The sequence below is a fragment of the Rhamphochromis longiceps genome, linkage group LG14 (assembly GCF_057381845.1).
Source record: "Rhamphochromis longiceps isolate RC_006_pf linkage group LG14, R_longiceps_female_GT1.1, whole genome shotgun sequence".
Taxonomy (NCBI): domain Eukaryota; kingdom Metazoa; phylum Chordata; class Actinopteri; order Cichliformes; family Cichlidae; genus Rhamphochromis; species Rhamphochromis longiceps.
The window spans coordinates 9,076,435-9,094,280 of record NC_140570.1 but is presented as its reverse complement, the minus strand read 5'-3'; the positions used below and the strand labels follow the sequence as shown (position 1 = coordinate 9,094,280).

The 17,846-nt window shown below is 40.6% G+C and overlaps 1 protein-coding gene across 3 annotated transcripts in view; it reads right to left on the bottom strand.

Annotated features, from left to right (window-relative positions):
- LOC146653541 (SPRY domain-containing SOCS box protein 4-like) overlaps window positions 1-15,383 on the bottom strand; it is a 64,024-nt gene extending 48,641 nt beyond the window's left edge. For 2 of the 3 annotated variants that reach the window (XM_085379332.1, XM_085379334.1), the window contains exon 1: window positions 15,054-15,383. The gene's annotated coding sequence lies outside the window, so the exon portion shown is untranslated. Of the gene's footprint in view, window positions 1-12,671; window positions 12,758-15,053 lie in introns of all 3 variants that reach the window. The other variant, XM_085379333.1, reaches the window with a different exon arrangement.
- Between the last annotated feature and the right edge of the window lie 2,463 nt (window positions 15,384-17,846).

Here is a 17,846-nt window from a genome sequence, read left to right as displayed (position 1 = left end):
TGCTAGGGCTGGGCGATATGAGTTTTTTCATATCACGATATGTTTTTTTCATTTCAGGCGATAACGATATCTATCACGATATCAGCCAAATAACTATATTTGTAAGATTTAAATGTGCCGTTGCTCACAAGTAAAATGTGAAATAATCAGCAGCTTGTTTTTATTTAAATATTTATTTCCCATAATAAGTTCAACAGGGTAGATGTACTTAAGGAACATGAGACTTTTTCAGATAAATAAAGGCAAATATTGCAAACTACACAAAAGGCAGCCGCTAAAGCGTTTAAGTTTCAAAATAGAACAAACGAAACAGACTAAATTGTCAATTCCACTTAGAAACAAAGTATTAATTCTAAAAATAAATCTTAGTTTGTTTTACAGAATAACAGACAAAACTGACTAACTTTTGTCAATATCAAATAAACTGAGAACTAAAAGGAAATTCTCAATCTCTCCTTGTTGTATAGCTGAGCTTTTCAAACAGTTTTAACAGTTACTTTAGTCTGACAAAAGCCGAATGACGAATTAGCGCTTCCAGTCAGAGACTGAGGCTACGTCCACACGTACACGGGTATTTTTGAAAACGGAGATTTTCCGTTTTTGTTTTAAAAAAAAAAAAAAAAAAATCCCGTCCACACATAAAGGCAGAAATGAAGGAAAACGCTGCTAGGAACATGCCAAAGCAGCAGGTGGCGCTAGATTCCTAACCGTGCAGAAATGTTGGCCAATCAGAAGTCTAGAAGCCTCGGTGGGAAAAAGTAAACAAAGCTGGGGCATAGAAGCAGAACCGAGTCGTATGTGTGGAGGGACAGTAACTGTGTGTATATGTAAGCATTTAAACACTGCAGAGAGTAGAATTAACAGTATTGTAGAAATTCATTTCACCGAAACAATAACGTGGCGCACAGTGTGACGCATGCACCAGTTCATTGTATTTCCAGACTTGCTTTCGGCACAATTTACAGTGCACGCTACTCTGTTTTTTGTCAGACTTGAAATAGCCGAAATACCTTCACCCTACGGAACTTCTATGGCTCTTCCGTTCGACAATCTCTCCGGCATTGGAACCATCATCTGTTTTCTCTTCGGTCACGCTCGGTTGATTTTTCTAGTCGGCACACTCATTTCCTCCATTACCCGCTGGCTGCTTCCCAAACAAACACACGTGCGGCTTGGCACTTGTGCTGTACGTAACAAGTCACGCGACGTGACGCTGCGGCTGTGATTGGTTCGGCTCTGCGCTACTTAATTTGGATTGGCTGACTTTTTTTTTTTTTTTTTTTTTTTTTTTAAAGAGGACAAGAGCGGCGAGGTCTATCGCGATAGCTTAATTTCTCTATCGAGTAAAAGTTATATCGCGATAGATATCGTTATATCGCCCAGCTCTATCTTAAAGGGTTAAATAAATATCGTCAAATAATCGTGATCTCAATTTCAGTGAAAATAATCGTGATTATCATTTTTGCCATAATCGAGCAGCCCTAATTTTCAGTAACTGAAGAGCATGCACTATTGGGTTGAGATCAAGGGGCTAACTTGGGCATTGAAGAATATTTCAGTTCTTTGCCTTGAGAAACTCTTGGGTTGCTTTTGCAGTATGTTTTTGGCTCATTATCCACCTGAAATGTGAAGCACTGTCCAATCAATTTTGCAGCATCTGTCTAAGTCTGAGCAGAGAATATAGTCTTGTACACTTCAGAATTGATTCTGCTGCTTCTATCAGTTGTCACGTCATCAAAAACACTAGTGGCCCAGTTTCACTGGCAGCCATACGTGTCCATGCCGTAAAATGTCTCCACCCTGTCTGACAGATGATGTGGTGTGCTTCAGATCAATAGCTGTTTCTCCCCTTCTCCATACTTTTCTCTTCCTATCATTCAGGCACGATTTTTATTTTGACTATCATTTGTCCAAAGTCTAATCTGGCAGTATTGTTCTTGAGAGAAACCTGCAGTTACACCCTTGCTATTTCTGTTAAAAAGCCATTTGAATATATCCATCCATTCGCTTCCGCTTATCCTTTTCAGGGTCGCAGGGGACGCTGGAGCTTATCCCAGCTGTCATATATTATTTGAATATATTATGTTATATTATATTTTTGGATATAAAAACTGATAAAACAAAAGGGAAGGTCCCCGGGCTCTCTGTCCTGGTCGTTGTGTCCTTGGGCAAGACACTTTACCCTCCCGCCTACTGGTGTTGGCTAGAGGGGCAGATGGCACAATATGGCAGCCTCGCTTCTGTCAGTCTGCCCCAGGGCAGCTGTGGCTACAGCAGTGTGTGAATGTGAGAGTGAATGAATAGTGGCATTGTAAAGTGCTTTTGGTGCCTTGAAAAGCGCTATATAAATCCAATCCATTATTATTATTACATCCACCACATGCTTGTCCTGTCATATAAGGTGGAGATACCCAGTCTTCCGGCAATGCTTGGTTGATTCATTTGCTTACTTTTTGGTCTCAGGTTGCTAGTATATCATCTTTGCTTGGCTTCATAGCTTGGTTTTCATTAGTGTGTTTCTATTTTTTACGGGGAATAATTTTCTTACCTGTTTTGCAAAGGGTTGTACTTTGAAAGACATCCAATCACTTGTAACCAGTCCACTTTCATAATACTGAATTTAGCTCTCTTTATAGTCATTGAGTGATAGTAGGGCTGAACGATTATGGAAAATAATCTAATTGCGATTTTTTTTGCCCCAATATTGCGATTGCGATGCGATATGCGATTATTTTTTTAAGGTCTTTGTCTTCTGTATTATTAAACAAAGACAAGCAATACATCATATAGTATGGCCAATACTATATTACATTAATTTTAAACTGTTCTTTCCTGGAAGACAGACCTCTGTTATGATGACATGAGGTGATGCATGAATTGATGACTGACATTTTTATTTAACTTCTTCAATCACAACAGTATATTTGAACATACACAATAGTTTATTTTTAGCTTACAAACATCTGAGCATAAAGTGCTGACAAGGAACCCTGGTGTAAACATTAAAATGAAAGTCAGTACAATGTGCAGATTGCAGAAATATACATAAAAAAAAAAAAAATCAGTGGCTTTACCACACTCAGTTTTTCGACATCTGTGAACTACTAGACAGTCATTCAATTAAAAAATAATATTAAATAAATAAAACTAATAAATAAAAAATACACACATCTTACTGATCTCTGCAGTCAGTAACATTACACATAAAGTGCAAACATAATAGCAATTGTATAAACACACACACAAACACGCCTTTAAAGTTTAAAGGCGTGAAATTGGACGGTCTAGCCTTCTGATTAGCTAATCAGAAGGCTAGTTCTGATTAGCGTCACCGCTGTCTCGGTGGAGTTTAATAAACTCGGCCGTCTGCTTCTTGCTATCTAAAATATAACCAGACACTGGTGTAAATTCTCGACTGTCTCATACTTCTGTTTAATAAGTTTTCTGTTTGACGTTTAGTCAGCTGTGTGAAAACCAAGGAGGAACCCACCCGGGGGATTAATAAAGTTTTATTTTATCTAATCTAATAACTTTAATCTCAGCCAAACCGATTTACTCACGAACAAACAAAACACTGAAAAAAGCCCAACAATAACATTTTTAGGTTGTCTAAGTGACTTATATATTACGTTTAACCCGAGCAGCGAAACTCCGCGGTGATCTGAAAATGATGTGCCGGGAGTTGTGCCGTTCTCGGCCGCATCAGTAATCCTCGAGCTCCCGGCTAGCTGTCGAGCTGGTGGGTAGCAGACGCCTCTGAAAACGTCGAAGCACTTTTGCAAATATGGGATATCTTGATAAACCGAGCAGATATTTGATGTTTACACAACTACTTTCTCGCCTGAAAATATGTTAAAAGTTTATTTTGTGACCCAGAAAGATTAGTATGAGTAATTTTAAAACTTAGTAGCGGCCGCCATTGCTGGAAACTGGAGTTTGGCTGGGCCGCGCTATGAATTCTGGGATATGGTAGTAATTTGGACAGCCTTATAATCGCAGCCTTTGCGGTTAGAAAATTGCACTTGATCATGTCGCGATATTATCGCAAATGCGATATATCGTTCAGCCCTAAGTGATAGGCAGCTCTCGCTCTCAGACATGTTTGGGCTGCTAGAGAATGTAAACAACTGATGTCGCTTTAGCATTGATATCCAGTCTTTAAGTCTGATGTCATTAGCCGTGCCTGGGCCCAAACTCTGCTGCAGGTCCCTAAGTCCAACGATCACTGCGCCATCGCTGAGAGTTAAAAACTGTCTAAATCCTTTCGTCTGTAATAAAATGATCAGTGTTGTTACACCTGGTAGAGCAACAATTAAGTTTAACATCTAGGCATCCACGAAAACCGATTTGATGAAATTTAACGGAGTTAGAAGTTGGCAGGAAGTAGAGCTGGGCGATAGAACGATAACGATATGTATCGCGATATAACTTTTACTCGATAGAGAAATTAAGCTATCGTGATAGACCTCGCCGCTCTTGTCCTCTTTAAAAAAAAAAAAAAAAAAAAGTCAGCCAATCCAAATTAAGTAGCGCAGAGCCGAACCAATCACAGCCGCAGCGTCACGTCGCGTGACTTGTAACGTACAGCACAAGTGCAAAGCCGCACGTGTGTTTGTTTGGGAAGCAGCCAGCGCATAATGGAGGAAATGAGTGTGCCGACTAGAAAAATCAACCGAGCGTGACCGAAGAGAAAACAGATGATGGTTCCAATGCCGGAGAGATTGTCGAACGGAAGAGCCATAGAAGTTCCGTAGTGTGAAGGTATTTCGGCTATTTCAAGTCTGACAAAAAACAGAGTAGCGTGCACTGTAAATTGTGCCGAAAGCAAGTCTGGAAATACAATGAACTGGTGCATGCGTCACACTGTGCGCCACGTTATTGTTTCGGTGAAATGAATTTCTACAATACTGTTACTGTTAATTCTACTCTCTGCAGTGTTTAAATGCTTACATATACACACAGTTACTGTCCCTCCACACATACGACTCGGTTCTGCTTCTATGCCCCAGCTTTGTTTACTTTTTCCCACCGAGGCTTCTAGACTTCTGATTGGCCAACATTTCTGCACGGTTAGGAATCTAGCGCCGCCTGCTGCTTTGGCATGTTCATAGCACCGTTTTCCTTCATTTCTGCCTTTACGTGTGAACGGGATTATTTTTTAAAACGAAAACGGAAAATCTCCGTTTTCAAAAATACCCGTGTACGTGTGGACGTAGCCTCAGTCTCTGACTGGAAGCGCTAATTCGTCATTCGGCTTTTGTCAGACTAAAGTAACTGTTAAAACTGTTTGAAAAGCTCAGCTATACAACAAGGAGAGATTGAGAATTTCCTTTTAGTTCTCAGTTTATTTGATATTGACAAAAGTTAGTCAGTTTTGTCTGTTATTCTGTAAAACAAACTAAGATTTATTTTTAGAATTAATACTTTGTTTCTAAGTGGAATTGACAATTTAGTCTGTTTCGTTTGTTCTATTTTGAAACTTAAACGCTTTAGCGGCTGTCTTTTGTGTAGTTTGCAATATTTGCCTTTATTTATCTGAAAAAGTCTCATGTTCCTTAAGTACATCTACCCTGTTGAACTTATTATGGGAAATAAATATTTAAATAAAAACAAGCTGCTGATTATTTCACATTTTACTTGTGAGCAACGGCACATTTAAATCTTACAAATATAGTTATTTGGCTTATATCGTGATAGATATCGTTATCGCCTGAAATGAAAAAACATATCGTGATATGAAAAAATCTCATATCGCCCAGCTCTACTTTAAGACCTACCATAGAACCAAGTCCACCAGAGCTTATATTATTTTTTTACATGCTGTAGTGCCATTTGTGGGAGCATTTCAAGTTGCTATACATCAATACAACTGTTATAGCCCATATTTTAATAATATGTATGCATTAAGTCCATAGTAATTACATAAATTGCAAAAAAGTGCAATAAACTACAAAAAAAATTGAAAATCGTTTTTGTTTTGTTTACATATATTTCTACTTGGAGAAATTTAAGAGGTTTATCCCTCAAAACTTTAAATACAATAAAGTTGCAAAAAAATAGTTTCCCACCACAGGAAATTTATTTTGAGTGTCTTCATAGTTTTATTTTGGAGATACAGCAATTTTTATATATTGCAGGAAAAACAAAAAACAATCCTATGATGCAAATTTGCAAAGAAAACAGCATGTGCATCATTTCACTGTGGGAAGTGTTACGAACAGCTGATAGGAACGGCAAAGCGTGTTTCTGGAATATTATGTTTTTGTTCCTGCAAGCGCTTTTTATGCAATTTTTGCAAAGCTATATGTGGAACGAAACCGTGACCGAGGACAAGCTGATGGCATCAGATGTAAGTACAACTCCTCCGGTTTCATATGCAAAACAAATTATTGCGCTAGCTTACACGGTTCAGATTCTACAGGGATTTAAAAATAGTTACGCAAAACGGAGCGTGCTGCTCTGACCGGCTTTAAAGGGTTAACAATAACTTTTAAAAAATAATATAAAATAGTGTGCAACACCACTGAAGTTTTTTTTTTTTTTTTTTTAAACTCTCTTTTCAACCAACGGCAGTCACTCTCCTCTCCAAATAACTTCTGCTTAGCTTTCCGAGCTTCCCTCGGGTCCTCTTAATCAGCGGTCTCCAACCTTTTTTGCGCCACGGACTGGTTTATGCCCGACAATATTTTCACGGACCGGCCTTTAAGGTGTCGCGGATAAATGAGGGAGGGGCTAATAATCGGCTCAGTCATTTTTAATGATCGTTGAAAGCCCAGATCGTAATCGTGATTAAAATTCGATTAATTGAGCAGCCCTACTGAAAATACATACAGGAGGCAGGGACGCACAAACAACAACTGCAGGTGGCAAAAGAATAAATAAATAACATTGTCCAAATCACTGACTAGGCACCACTAAAGCAGTAAACAAGGTTAGAAACCATGAGGATTAAAAAGACTTACTTTATTGAGAGGGAAAGTCTGAACCACGTTCATCTGAACTCAGTGGCATGTAGAATGTTTTCCTGTCAGAAACTGACTGTTAACACAATAAGTATTTACATGGATAGTTGGACATAAAGGCCACTATCATGAAATGAGCACAGCTGGTGACCGCTCCACAACAATTTATACAGGTTTTGCTACACACTTATCCCATTGCCACAAGACTTACCATAGTCAGTGCACAGCTCCAAATGAAAAAGCCACAAGACTATCGACAAAGTTAAACATTGCATCTGGAGTTGGTTTACTCACACTCTGATAATCATATGCCTCTGCTTCAGCATATTGACAAAATGCATCCACCACCCTCCTGTTATCCCTTCAATTCTGTCTCAGTAAGCTGACAGCAGGCTGCTGTAGGGCTGCTCAATTAATCGAATTTTAATCACGATTACGATCTGGGCTTTCAACGATCATTAAAAATGACTGAGCCGATTATTAGCCCCTCCCTCATTTATCCGCGACACCTTAAAGGCCGGTCCGTGAAAATATTGTCGGGCATAAACCGGTCCGTGGCGCAAAAAAGGTTGGAGACCGCTGATTAAGAGGACCCGAGGGAAGCTCGGAAAGCTAAGCAGAAGTTATTTGGAGAGTGACTGCCGTTGGTTGAAAAGAGAGTTTAAAAAAAAAAAAAAAAAAAAAACTTCAGTGGTGTTGCACACTATTTTATATTATTTTTTAAAGTCATTGTTAACCCTTTAAAGCCGGTCAGAGCAGCACGCTCCGTTTTGCGTAACTATTGTTAAATCCCTGTAGAACCTGAACCGTGTAAGCTAGCGCAATAATTTGTTTTGCATATGAAACCGGAGGAGTTGTACTTACATCTGATGCCATCAGCTTGTCCTCGGTCATGGTTTCGTTCCACATATAGCTTTGCAAAAATTGCATAAAAAGCGCTTGCAGGAACAAAAACATAATATTCCAGAAACACGCTTTGCCGTTCCTATCAGCTGTTCGTAACACTTCCCACAGTGAAATGATGCACATGCTGTTTTCTTTGCAAATTTGCATCATAGGATTGTTTTTTGTTTTTCCTGCAATATATAAAAATTGCTGTATCTCCAAAATAAAACTATGAAGACACTCAAAATAAATTTCCTGTGGTGGGAAACTATTTTTTTGCAACTTTATTGTATTTAAAGTTTTGAGGGATAAACCTCTTAAACTTCTCCAAGTAGAAATATATGTAAACAAAACAAAAGCGATTTTCAATTTTTTTTTTGTAGTTTATTGCACTTTTTTGCAATTTATGTAATTACTATGGACTTAATGCATACATATTATTAAAATATGGGCTATAACAGTTGTATTGATGTATAGCAACTTGAAATGCTCCCACAAATGGCACTACAGCATGTAAAAAAAAAAAATAATATAAGCTCTGGTGGACTTGGTTCTATAGTAGGTCTTAAAGGGTTAAATAAATATCGTCAAATAATCGTGATCTCAATTTCAGTGAAAATAATCGTGATTATCATTTTTGCCATAATCGAGCAGCCCTAGGCTGCTGTGTACGTCTGCACTTCTTGTACCAACATACACAAACACACCATTGCATAATACGTTATCCGAGGTGAGATGATTCACTGAGGCTGTGTATGTGGACTGTGGCCTTGTGCTGACCCAGCGGTTTGGGTACACTGTTTTGCATGCAGCAGTTAAAGAGAGACAGCACAGACCGCATATACTGCTACAGACAGGTAAGTGGGGTCAATCAGATAAATCTGGTAGTTTTGCATCTCTATATCAATAATGGAATCTTGATTATTTGGAAATCATGCACATATGAAAAGAGATCACAGACAGGAGCACTTTAAATGCAATTCAAATTAACTCATTCACTGCCAGCCATTGGCAGTGAATGAGTTAAACCCATTGACTCATTCACTGCAATTGACGGCTATAGACGTCAATGGCAGTGAATGAGTTAAAAACAGGAGGGATGGAATGAGTTGCCAAGTTTGGGGGCGTTCCTGACCCTAAAGCCCATCTCACAGGGCATTTTACAGCCTTCCTACACCACAGTTGGTTTCCCTTTGCCTGCAAAGGCAAAGAGAGCCAAATGGGGCTTGAATGCCTCAGGAGACTGTAGTCGCAGTGTTAGCAACAAAAGAGCTGCAGTCAACTATTGAAAGTGATCCACAGATCAAGACACATGCAGGCAAACTTAAGATCTTACTGCTTAATAGCAAAATAAATACTTTTTTTGGAAGTAATCAGTTGCAACTAGTGTTACACTGTTGGAAATATTTTTTGATGCACATGCCGTTTCTTTGCAGCAAGTTGGGAAAAGAAAAACTATAGCCAGCCGAAGATACAGTCTTTCACACAAGGCCCTTGTGAGAAAACATCCCAGCGCCATAAACAAACCACAGGAGCCATCTCGCGTTACATTTGTAAAGGCATGATCCCCGTTTATGTAGTTGAGAAGGACAGCTTTCGTGACCTCGTCAAAGTCCATGATCCGAGGTACGTAAGCACTTCAGTAAAGTTGCCTCGCTTGTATGACGCATGCCGGGCCAAAGTAGAGAAGGATGTTTGCAGTGTCGTGCATTATGCCTTGACGACTGACCTATGGATGAGCAGAGATACGCAGCCCTACATGAGTGTAACCATCCATTTCATTAACAAAGACTGCACCCTCTGCGCTCGCTGTTTACAGACTGCGTACTTTCCCGATGACCACAGGTCAGGTGGTATATCGTGATATAAAATAATTCATATCGTGATAAATATGTTTTCCATATCGCCCAGCACTAGCTGAAACTAATGAAAGCTTGGCTCATAGACCGTTTCAAGACAGGAAAATAGAGACTACAGGATGATCATGACATCTCCAAAATAAAACCAGTAAACAAATATCCTAAGTAGCTGAACATTTGGGTGCAGCTCTACAAGAGTAATTTTCATTCATAGGAGTTTGTACTTCTATACACACACTGTGCCCAGCTTCTGTGAAAAGTACAGAAGCGTAGGTGGAAACTTTCTCCAAGAGGAGCTCTTTACACCACATCCTTCTTAGATGCGAAAGATAAACAGCCCTGGTATTTTGTCGCTCCCTCTACACACTCTGCTGAGAAAATCCTTGGTGTGCCTGGAGGGCTGGGTAAAAAAAAAAAAAAAAAAAAAAACCCTAAATAGCACCAGGTACCACCAGGTGGCACGCAGTATTCTGATGTTCTAGTCATACATTCAGTGCCTGAAGTAAGAATGCAATGAGCAGGGTTTTCTCAATTGTTTTGCATATTAAAGGAAACCTTTTGCTTAAAAGACGAAGAGGCTTTGCATCAATACAGTCTATTATCAGTGTCATGATAGAGACTGGGTGGACACTATTATTCAATAGCAGACAAAGGCCACAAACGACCCATCTGAAAGCCAGTGGTAGTCACAGCTGAACCTGGTGGGAAATGTTGCTGCTTTGCATACAGTCCCTGCTGTTCAATCACCCTTATCAGGACAGGGCAACAAAAGCAATAGGTGGATTTGTTTCTCCACCCCCAACCCCAGCCAACAAGAGTGGCTAAAGCCTTAGGGCAAATCCATCCAGCATTTGCCCTTTGGACTAAAGCCTCTCTGAAAACGGTTATCCTCCATCAGTAACACTTGTTAAGAAAGAAAAAAAAAAAACTCATCTAAACTGCCTTGAAGAGCAACTAAACATGAGTGGGAGCAATTTAAAAGAGCCGTTCAATTTACTGTGAGCCACTCAAGTAAATGGTAAATGGCCTGTATTTTATATAGCGCTTTACTAGTCCCTAAGGACCCCAAAGCGCTTTACATATCCAGTCATCCACCCATTCACACACACATTCACACACTGGTGATGGCAAGCTACATTGTAACCACAGCCACCCTGGGGCGCACTGACAGAGGCGAGGCTGCCGGACACTGGCGCCACCGGGCCCTCTGACCACCACCAGTAGGCAACGGGTGAAGTGTCTTGCCCAAGGACACAACGACGAGACTGTCCAAGCCGGGGCTCGAACCGGCAACCTTCCGATTACAAGGCGAACTCCCAACTCTTGAGCCACGATCGCCCCAGTAAGTAATTAGATCCTATTACAAGAGTGCAAACACAGGGACACTGCCGGCCTTTTAAAATGACCTGCTGTCCCGTAAAGCCCAGGCTGGGCCCTGCTCAGCACTGGCTTGCTCTTAATGGGATTTCACAACATTAACATTCTACTGAGTCAGCATCAGACACACTGACTACAGCCTTGCTCTGCTGAAACAGCCTGGGCTCTGAGTGTACATCTTTACTACCGAGTGCAAGTCTCTGTTAAAGTGAGCGTGGGATGGAGGGATTAACCGGACAGATAAAAGTGGAATTCTAGAGACAGTATTCAATTTTTGTCTATGGAGGGAAAGTGTCTCCTAACAGTTTCAATCCATTTTTTTCACTTATTAAAAAATTATGAGCATTGCAAGTGCTGCTTGAAAATTGGGTTACACACCCTTCTGTTGCGTTTTTATTTCAGCACAGTGCTCTTTCCTGACAATGTTTGAATTGGAAAGTATCCACATCGGTCATCCCAGGCTCTGTCACGTGTCCCACATTTATATTTTACTTGGGACATCCATACAGATATTCTAACCACCATCAAAGCACATTTTAGCATTCTGTATAAGCTTGTGATAATGACGCCATCTATGATTGCCTGACTAGCACAACTGCTCCCTTACGGCAGAAATTGCGATTACTTTCTTGAATATTGTAATTATTTAAAACAAACGTTCTAATACTATATGAACATTATATAAAAGAAAATTTAAAAAAGAAAATAAACACAAAGACAAAAAAATTAAAAAAATTAAAAAAAGCCTGAGCCTGTGTCCTTGATGGTGATCGAGGACACAGGGTCTTTTAACATTAGACATGAGTTGGACACCGACCATAGAGTCCATCTCACAAAGACAACCACCAGTCTCTGCAAGCCTGCCATCACCACAGGATGTTTACACAAAGGGACTGACTGCCTCAGGGAGACCAGAAAGCTGACGGCTATCCTGTGTATAAGTGGATCATGAGACACTGAGCGATCTGGAGACAAATGCTGGAGTGGGAGACCGATAATCCCTCCACAGCACACTCTCACCTATGGAAACCCTGAGTTAACCAGAAATATACTGGTTAAACTCAAGATTAACCAGTATATTTCTGGCAACCAACCGAGTCAAGTCCCTTTTGGCAAAGAGTCACATCACAGAAGATTTCCACTTGTTGGTGCAGACTGACTCAAGTGGATTTAAAGCCCCTTTTCCATTAGTACCTACTCAGATCGACTCACCTTGGATCGCCACAACTCTACTCCGATTGCAACGCGTCTGAGAGTCCCGCAACACTACAACAAAGGTGGACGTCTAGGCAAGAATATACCTGCTGCTCGGTGTATGAGCTTTTTATCAGACTCAGTGACCACAGCATTGTTTTTTTGTTGCATTTTCCCTTGTTGCCAGGTTTTTAAAAAAAAAAAAAAAAAAAAAAAGAAGTGGTTTTTATGAATAAGTCACTCTCATAATTCATCAAGTGACACCACAGGCATGCAGTCTTAAGACATCACATTTTAGTACCTACTCGGAGCGCTTGGAAGCCCGGGCAAGCAGGTACTAACAAAAGAACCAGGTACTGTGACCTAATGGAAAAACCTGAAAACCATAGCGAACCATGCCGAGTTGATCCAAGTAGGTCCAATAGAAAAGGGGATTTATTCTTGCCACATCCGCGAGTCCACTAGGGTACACTTTGATCCCTGTGAAGTAAACGAGTATCCGTAAGCACAAGGGTTTGTCCAAACCACATTTTATGTTAAAAACTTTAAAATAACAGGGAGAGCTAATCATGGTGTCTCAATGGTAACATCCTAGCAGCAAAGCGAGTTTGTTTAAAAAAAAAAATAAATTTAAAAAAAAACCCACAACAAATATTAAGAATAGATTTCCTGTCCACATCCTGAACAAAAAAGCAGATAGTCTCATTTTTAGAGACATTGGCAGGACAGGGTTTGTAACAGCCGGAGGAGACAGTAAAGCAAAATTTATGCTCTGTTCAAACTGTATATCAGATAACTGGAGACTCCAACTGCTGCACCAAATGACCTTGCCATTTTTAGGGCTCAGTCTTTCAATGTTTGTAACTCGTGGTTCAGACTGTAGAAATATCAGAAATGCTACGCCGAAGAATTTATGGTCTTTAGGTTATATGCAGATTATTGATGGAAAGCAGTAAATAAGAGCCAGAAAGGGTCTACTGCACCACTTCTGCATACGTCACAACGATCTATGGCTTGCATTAGATGTGGATAAATAAATGGTGGTAGTTGGTACCTTGGTGAACAAAAGACACATTCAGTATAGTCTGAAGGTGGAAAATTCATTTATCTATCACAATCTAAGTGGCATAACCTTATGATCAGTTTATCATAAAGATTTTACAAAACTAGTATGTGATGAGCAATTACGTTGCATTCGTGAACCTCATAGCACCAATTGGTGAGATTCCTATATGGGGGAAATGCACATCCAAAGACCCCACTCACTAAAAATCAATCCAGATCACTGATCATTAAGTAAGGTCTACTTGAGCAGGTTAAACTATGTCACAGAGGCGGTTTGTTATCACACACATACCCCACAGTCAGTGGGCTCTAATCAGCCATAAAAATCCAGAAGCTGAAGAAATACCAATTCCCTGCTTTTTAAATGCACGAAGTGGCTACTATCTTTTATATGACTGAAGATGACCCATAATATAAACTAAACATAAATCAGAACTCAACTGCTGACTTCTAACGCCATGTTTACATTTATGCATGGTCAAAGTGAGGTGAGCTGACGTCATGATAGCCACAGGGTCGAAATCCAGATGGCTGGAAGTGGAGTGCAGGGGTCATTAGCCCCTCTATTAGGAGAAGATAAGCTTGCCGTTGTACTGTATGGGAAGCTAGTTAACATTCACACCATGTTCAGTGCCGCCTCTGATGGAGCTGTGGAAAGTGCTTGCCTGTTGAAAGATTCTGGCTTTTGTTTATTACACTGTTGACAACTAAAAACACGATCCAACCAACCACCACAATGGTTTGCCTAGCTGCCACATCAGCCAGCTATGCTCTCCATCTTACCATCTGCTGTGGTCCACCCACACAAATCTCCCATAACACTTGATCTGGACAGTAGCCTGACAATACCCTGGAGGGCAAAGCAGATGGTGTGGTTACAGGCTAGGCGTTTAGCCTTGAATAGCAGGCAGGCTTAAGATTAAATGGCCACTGAATGGAGTCAAACAGCCTAGCTGCTATTGGTTGAAACACACTCTGCTACCTACCTTGTTTGCTCACATGGAAAACAGCCCGTTTCAGGAAAAAGAAGTTCACCAACTAGCGAAATTAAACCAATCAGGCAGCACACATGTGAAAACATCTCAAGACCTCAGGCATTCAGGTGGTGAAAACTGTGCTTAAAAAGTGCCTTTAAGCAGCTTATAAACACAAGGAAAACTAGTTTCATGCATGATCCTTTAAAACGGCAAAGAAATAAATTTAAAAAAATAGTTTGGTGTTGACACATTTTAGTCAACTACAATACAGGTCGATTGACTTAATGCTGCAGCAATGTCATCTTAATGCATTCGGGCACGACTGACTCCCTACGAAGCCATTTAGATAAGTATACCAAGCCTATATACGCCAGCTGAAGCGCCAGTCCTAGCTGCTCAACAAGTTAGCCTTAAACATAACAATGACCGACCTGCTCTCAAAAAGCTTATGCCGAAATACTCAGAAAACACCTTTAAGTTTAGTTATTCTTTGTGTCGTCTGTCATCAAGGAGGGGAGCACGAAAACAAGACCCGAACATTTAGTGAGTTCGGGAGAACGCTCCCGTCTCCGGGCTGTTCGTGAGAAGAAGGTAACGTCGCTTTCTCGAGCCTCAGAAATCAAACAGGCAAAGTTTGAGTTCGAGGAGTTTTCTGCTTCCCGCAATGCAAAGCGACGAGCGTCCTTTACAGACTCTGTAGTTTCTGACTGATAGAAAAAGAAAAACTAACTTACCACACACAGACCTCCGGCAAGCGCATCCAAAGCTGGAGGGTTTCGAGAAAGCCGACCCGACGAAAGAAAAAACTAAACCACCTCTCACGACGCCAAGTTTCCTCTTTCCTCAGTGAAAACGACTGCTCGGAATTAATACGTAGAATAACATGTAATAGTTACGGTAATGACTTTACGCTAAAGACAAACAAAAACCCACACAGACCTAATCCAACACGGTATACGTCCGTGTTGACGAAGTGAAAGGACGCCTTACGAACAGCGAGCGGCTTTCTTTGTTCCTCCTGCCTGCAGCGGCTGTTCCGCGGATATTATCGCCGTTCATGTGTCCCTGACAGCCGCTGATTGGCTGGAGGGTCGGGATTAAGAAAAGGTGACTAGCGTTAAGCTAGCAGCCCAGCAAAGCGTTTCCGGTCACGACGCCCGAAGAGAAACGCTTCACTTAAAAACGGCATTTTTTTAAAGCGAATTTGTGTCCAGTCTACAAGCATGGCGTTATAAGAACACGCACCGAACGACGTCGTGGAGTGTTTTTGTGAGCTTTTGTTGCCAAATGCTATTTTTTCCCTGAAGGTGTCTACATGTGTGCTTTTATTTTGTGTGTCGGCTTCTCCGCACTTCCTGTTACACTCTCGCTTTTAGAGCTGAGGCAGGGTGGAGACCACTTCATGCCTTACATAGTTTTACGCTGAGCTTAATCACAACGGCTCAGTGCCTTTGCAGTGTATTAACGTGAACTTGGAGCACTGGTTCTACTTTTTGTTATGAAAAAGTATATAAGAAAATATTTCTATAATTGAGACTATGTCTTGGTGACACACACAATATGTAATCAAACCATTCCATAGAACATTTCCTGATCTTTTTTGTCTTTGATTAATGTTGCATACTTAAATAAATAACTTAAAGCTGACATTGTTTATGGATTTATCTAAAACTGTTGATTTATCCAAAACTAATGGCTCAGCAAGCTTATTTCTCACTTCTAATGCACCTTGCCACAAAAGCCAAACCAGTTCAGGTAATGACGATCACACTGGTTTGTTTGGATTTAGGTGTGGTGTGTGCTCACAGTAACCACTGTGACTCCACCTAATGTCAGTTCATATCAATATTAACTCCCTCTCCATCATCCCAGTCCAATTCCAGCTGTGCTCATCTCACCTGCAACGGTATTAAAAGCGTACGGAAACACGGGCAAGTAAGCCTCTGTGAGTAATAAAGGTTTGGATGAAATGAGGCTCATTGTAGAAAGTAGACCACTGGCTCCCTAAGCAGCTGGCCTCAAATCAATTCCGAAGAGGACCAGAGAATTGAAGCTGATGGGTTTAACACAGCCCAGATCACTCGCCTGTCAGTCAATAAAAATCAGCTGATTTTTTCCCCCCTTGCTCCTCTGCAGTGAGTCATTAAGGGAATAATTCAACATTGTCTGGTAAGCACGCTTCATTTTCTTTCTAGAAAAGTTAGTTGATGGGATCAATAACACCCCTCGTGTCTGTCTATTACATATGAAGCTGGAGTCAGGAGATGGTGTGCTTAACTTAGCCTGAAAGAAGCATGAAAATATCTACCTATCAATCTTCAAGCTGTCACCTTAGACAGTAAAACGCCTGTTACTCATAAAGTCAGAAAGTTGATGTACTTGAGGCAGAAGCAACTTCAACCGAACATGACTCATGCTGCATGCTGTGTGAGTGTGCAAGCAGTGAATTTCTACTCTTGTGTAAGAGCGTATCTATTGTCTATGAAAGAGGCTGTGAGAGTTGTGAAAGTTAGTGTGTGTGTGTGTGTGTGTGTGTGTGTGTGTGTGTCTCCCTGCTCTTCAGTGCTGACTTCAGAAGAAGCTGCCATGGCTCTTCTCACCAAGCACACACCGAATCCTCTGCGAGTCCTTTGACAGACACTTTACATGGGATGTTTTCATTCACTGCCTTTCATTATGTTGTCTCTGTCTCTCTACCTCCCAACATCTACACCCATCCTAATCTTTTTTGCCTACCATTCCCACTGGTTATCTGTCTCTATCCAGTCCTCATGTGTCACACCTTCATTGTGTCTGAGTTTTTTTAATCCCTCTGTGGACCAGGTTGTGTGGCCGACCGTAATTGGACAGTGTCCCTACAGCCGAAGTGGTGTCACAGAATCATCATGAGGATAGCTGCTTGTGAGAAAATAAATGGAAGTACTTTGCTCTGGTTTGGCTGTATTTCCCTTCACTTTACATTCACATATACAGTGATGTAAGTGTTTGTGTGTTTCAGACAGAAAGAAATGTCTCTAAATTTAACCTTGCCAGTCTGACTTTTAAGTCCACAGTCAACAGGCTGTGGCTGAATTACTGTCTCTGTAATTGTGTAATTGTCTGGGTCTTGCTGCCCACAGGATGAATCTGTACTGTCTATGGTGCTCCAGACACCAAATAAGTAGTTCTTCCTGAAAAATCTAAACAGATAACAACAGGTGTGTGTGTGTGTGTGTGTGTGTGTGTGTGTGTGTGTGTGTGTGTGTGCATGTAAACATTACATTACAGTATTATCATTAAAAAAAACATTTAAAAATACAGGTGGTCTAAGCACTGTATGTACACCTGTATGATATGATACGCTGGCTAGGGCAAACCAAACTCTTGATTTATTAACACTCAAAACTGGTGAATAAGATCATAAAACCATTAGTAAAATATTTATTGAGTTAATCAATCAGTAGTAAACCAAGAATTCAAATACTTTAGTAATCTCAATTGCTTGAAAACTAGAGACCTCTCCCTCTGCTGGCCGTTAAAACACAATA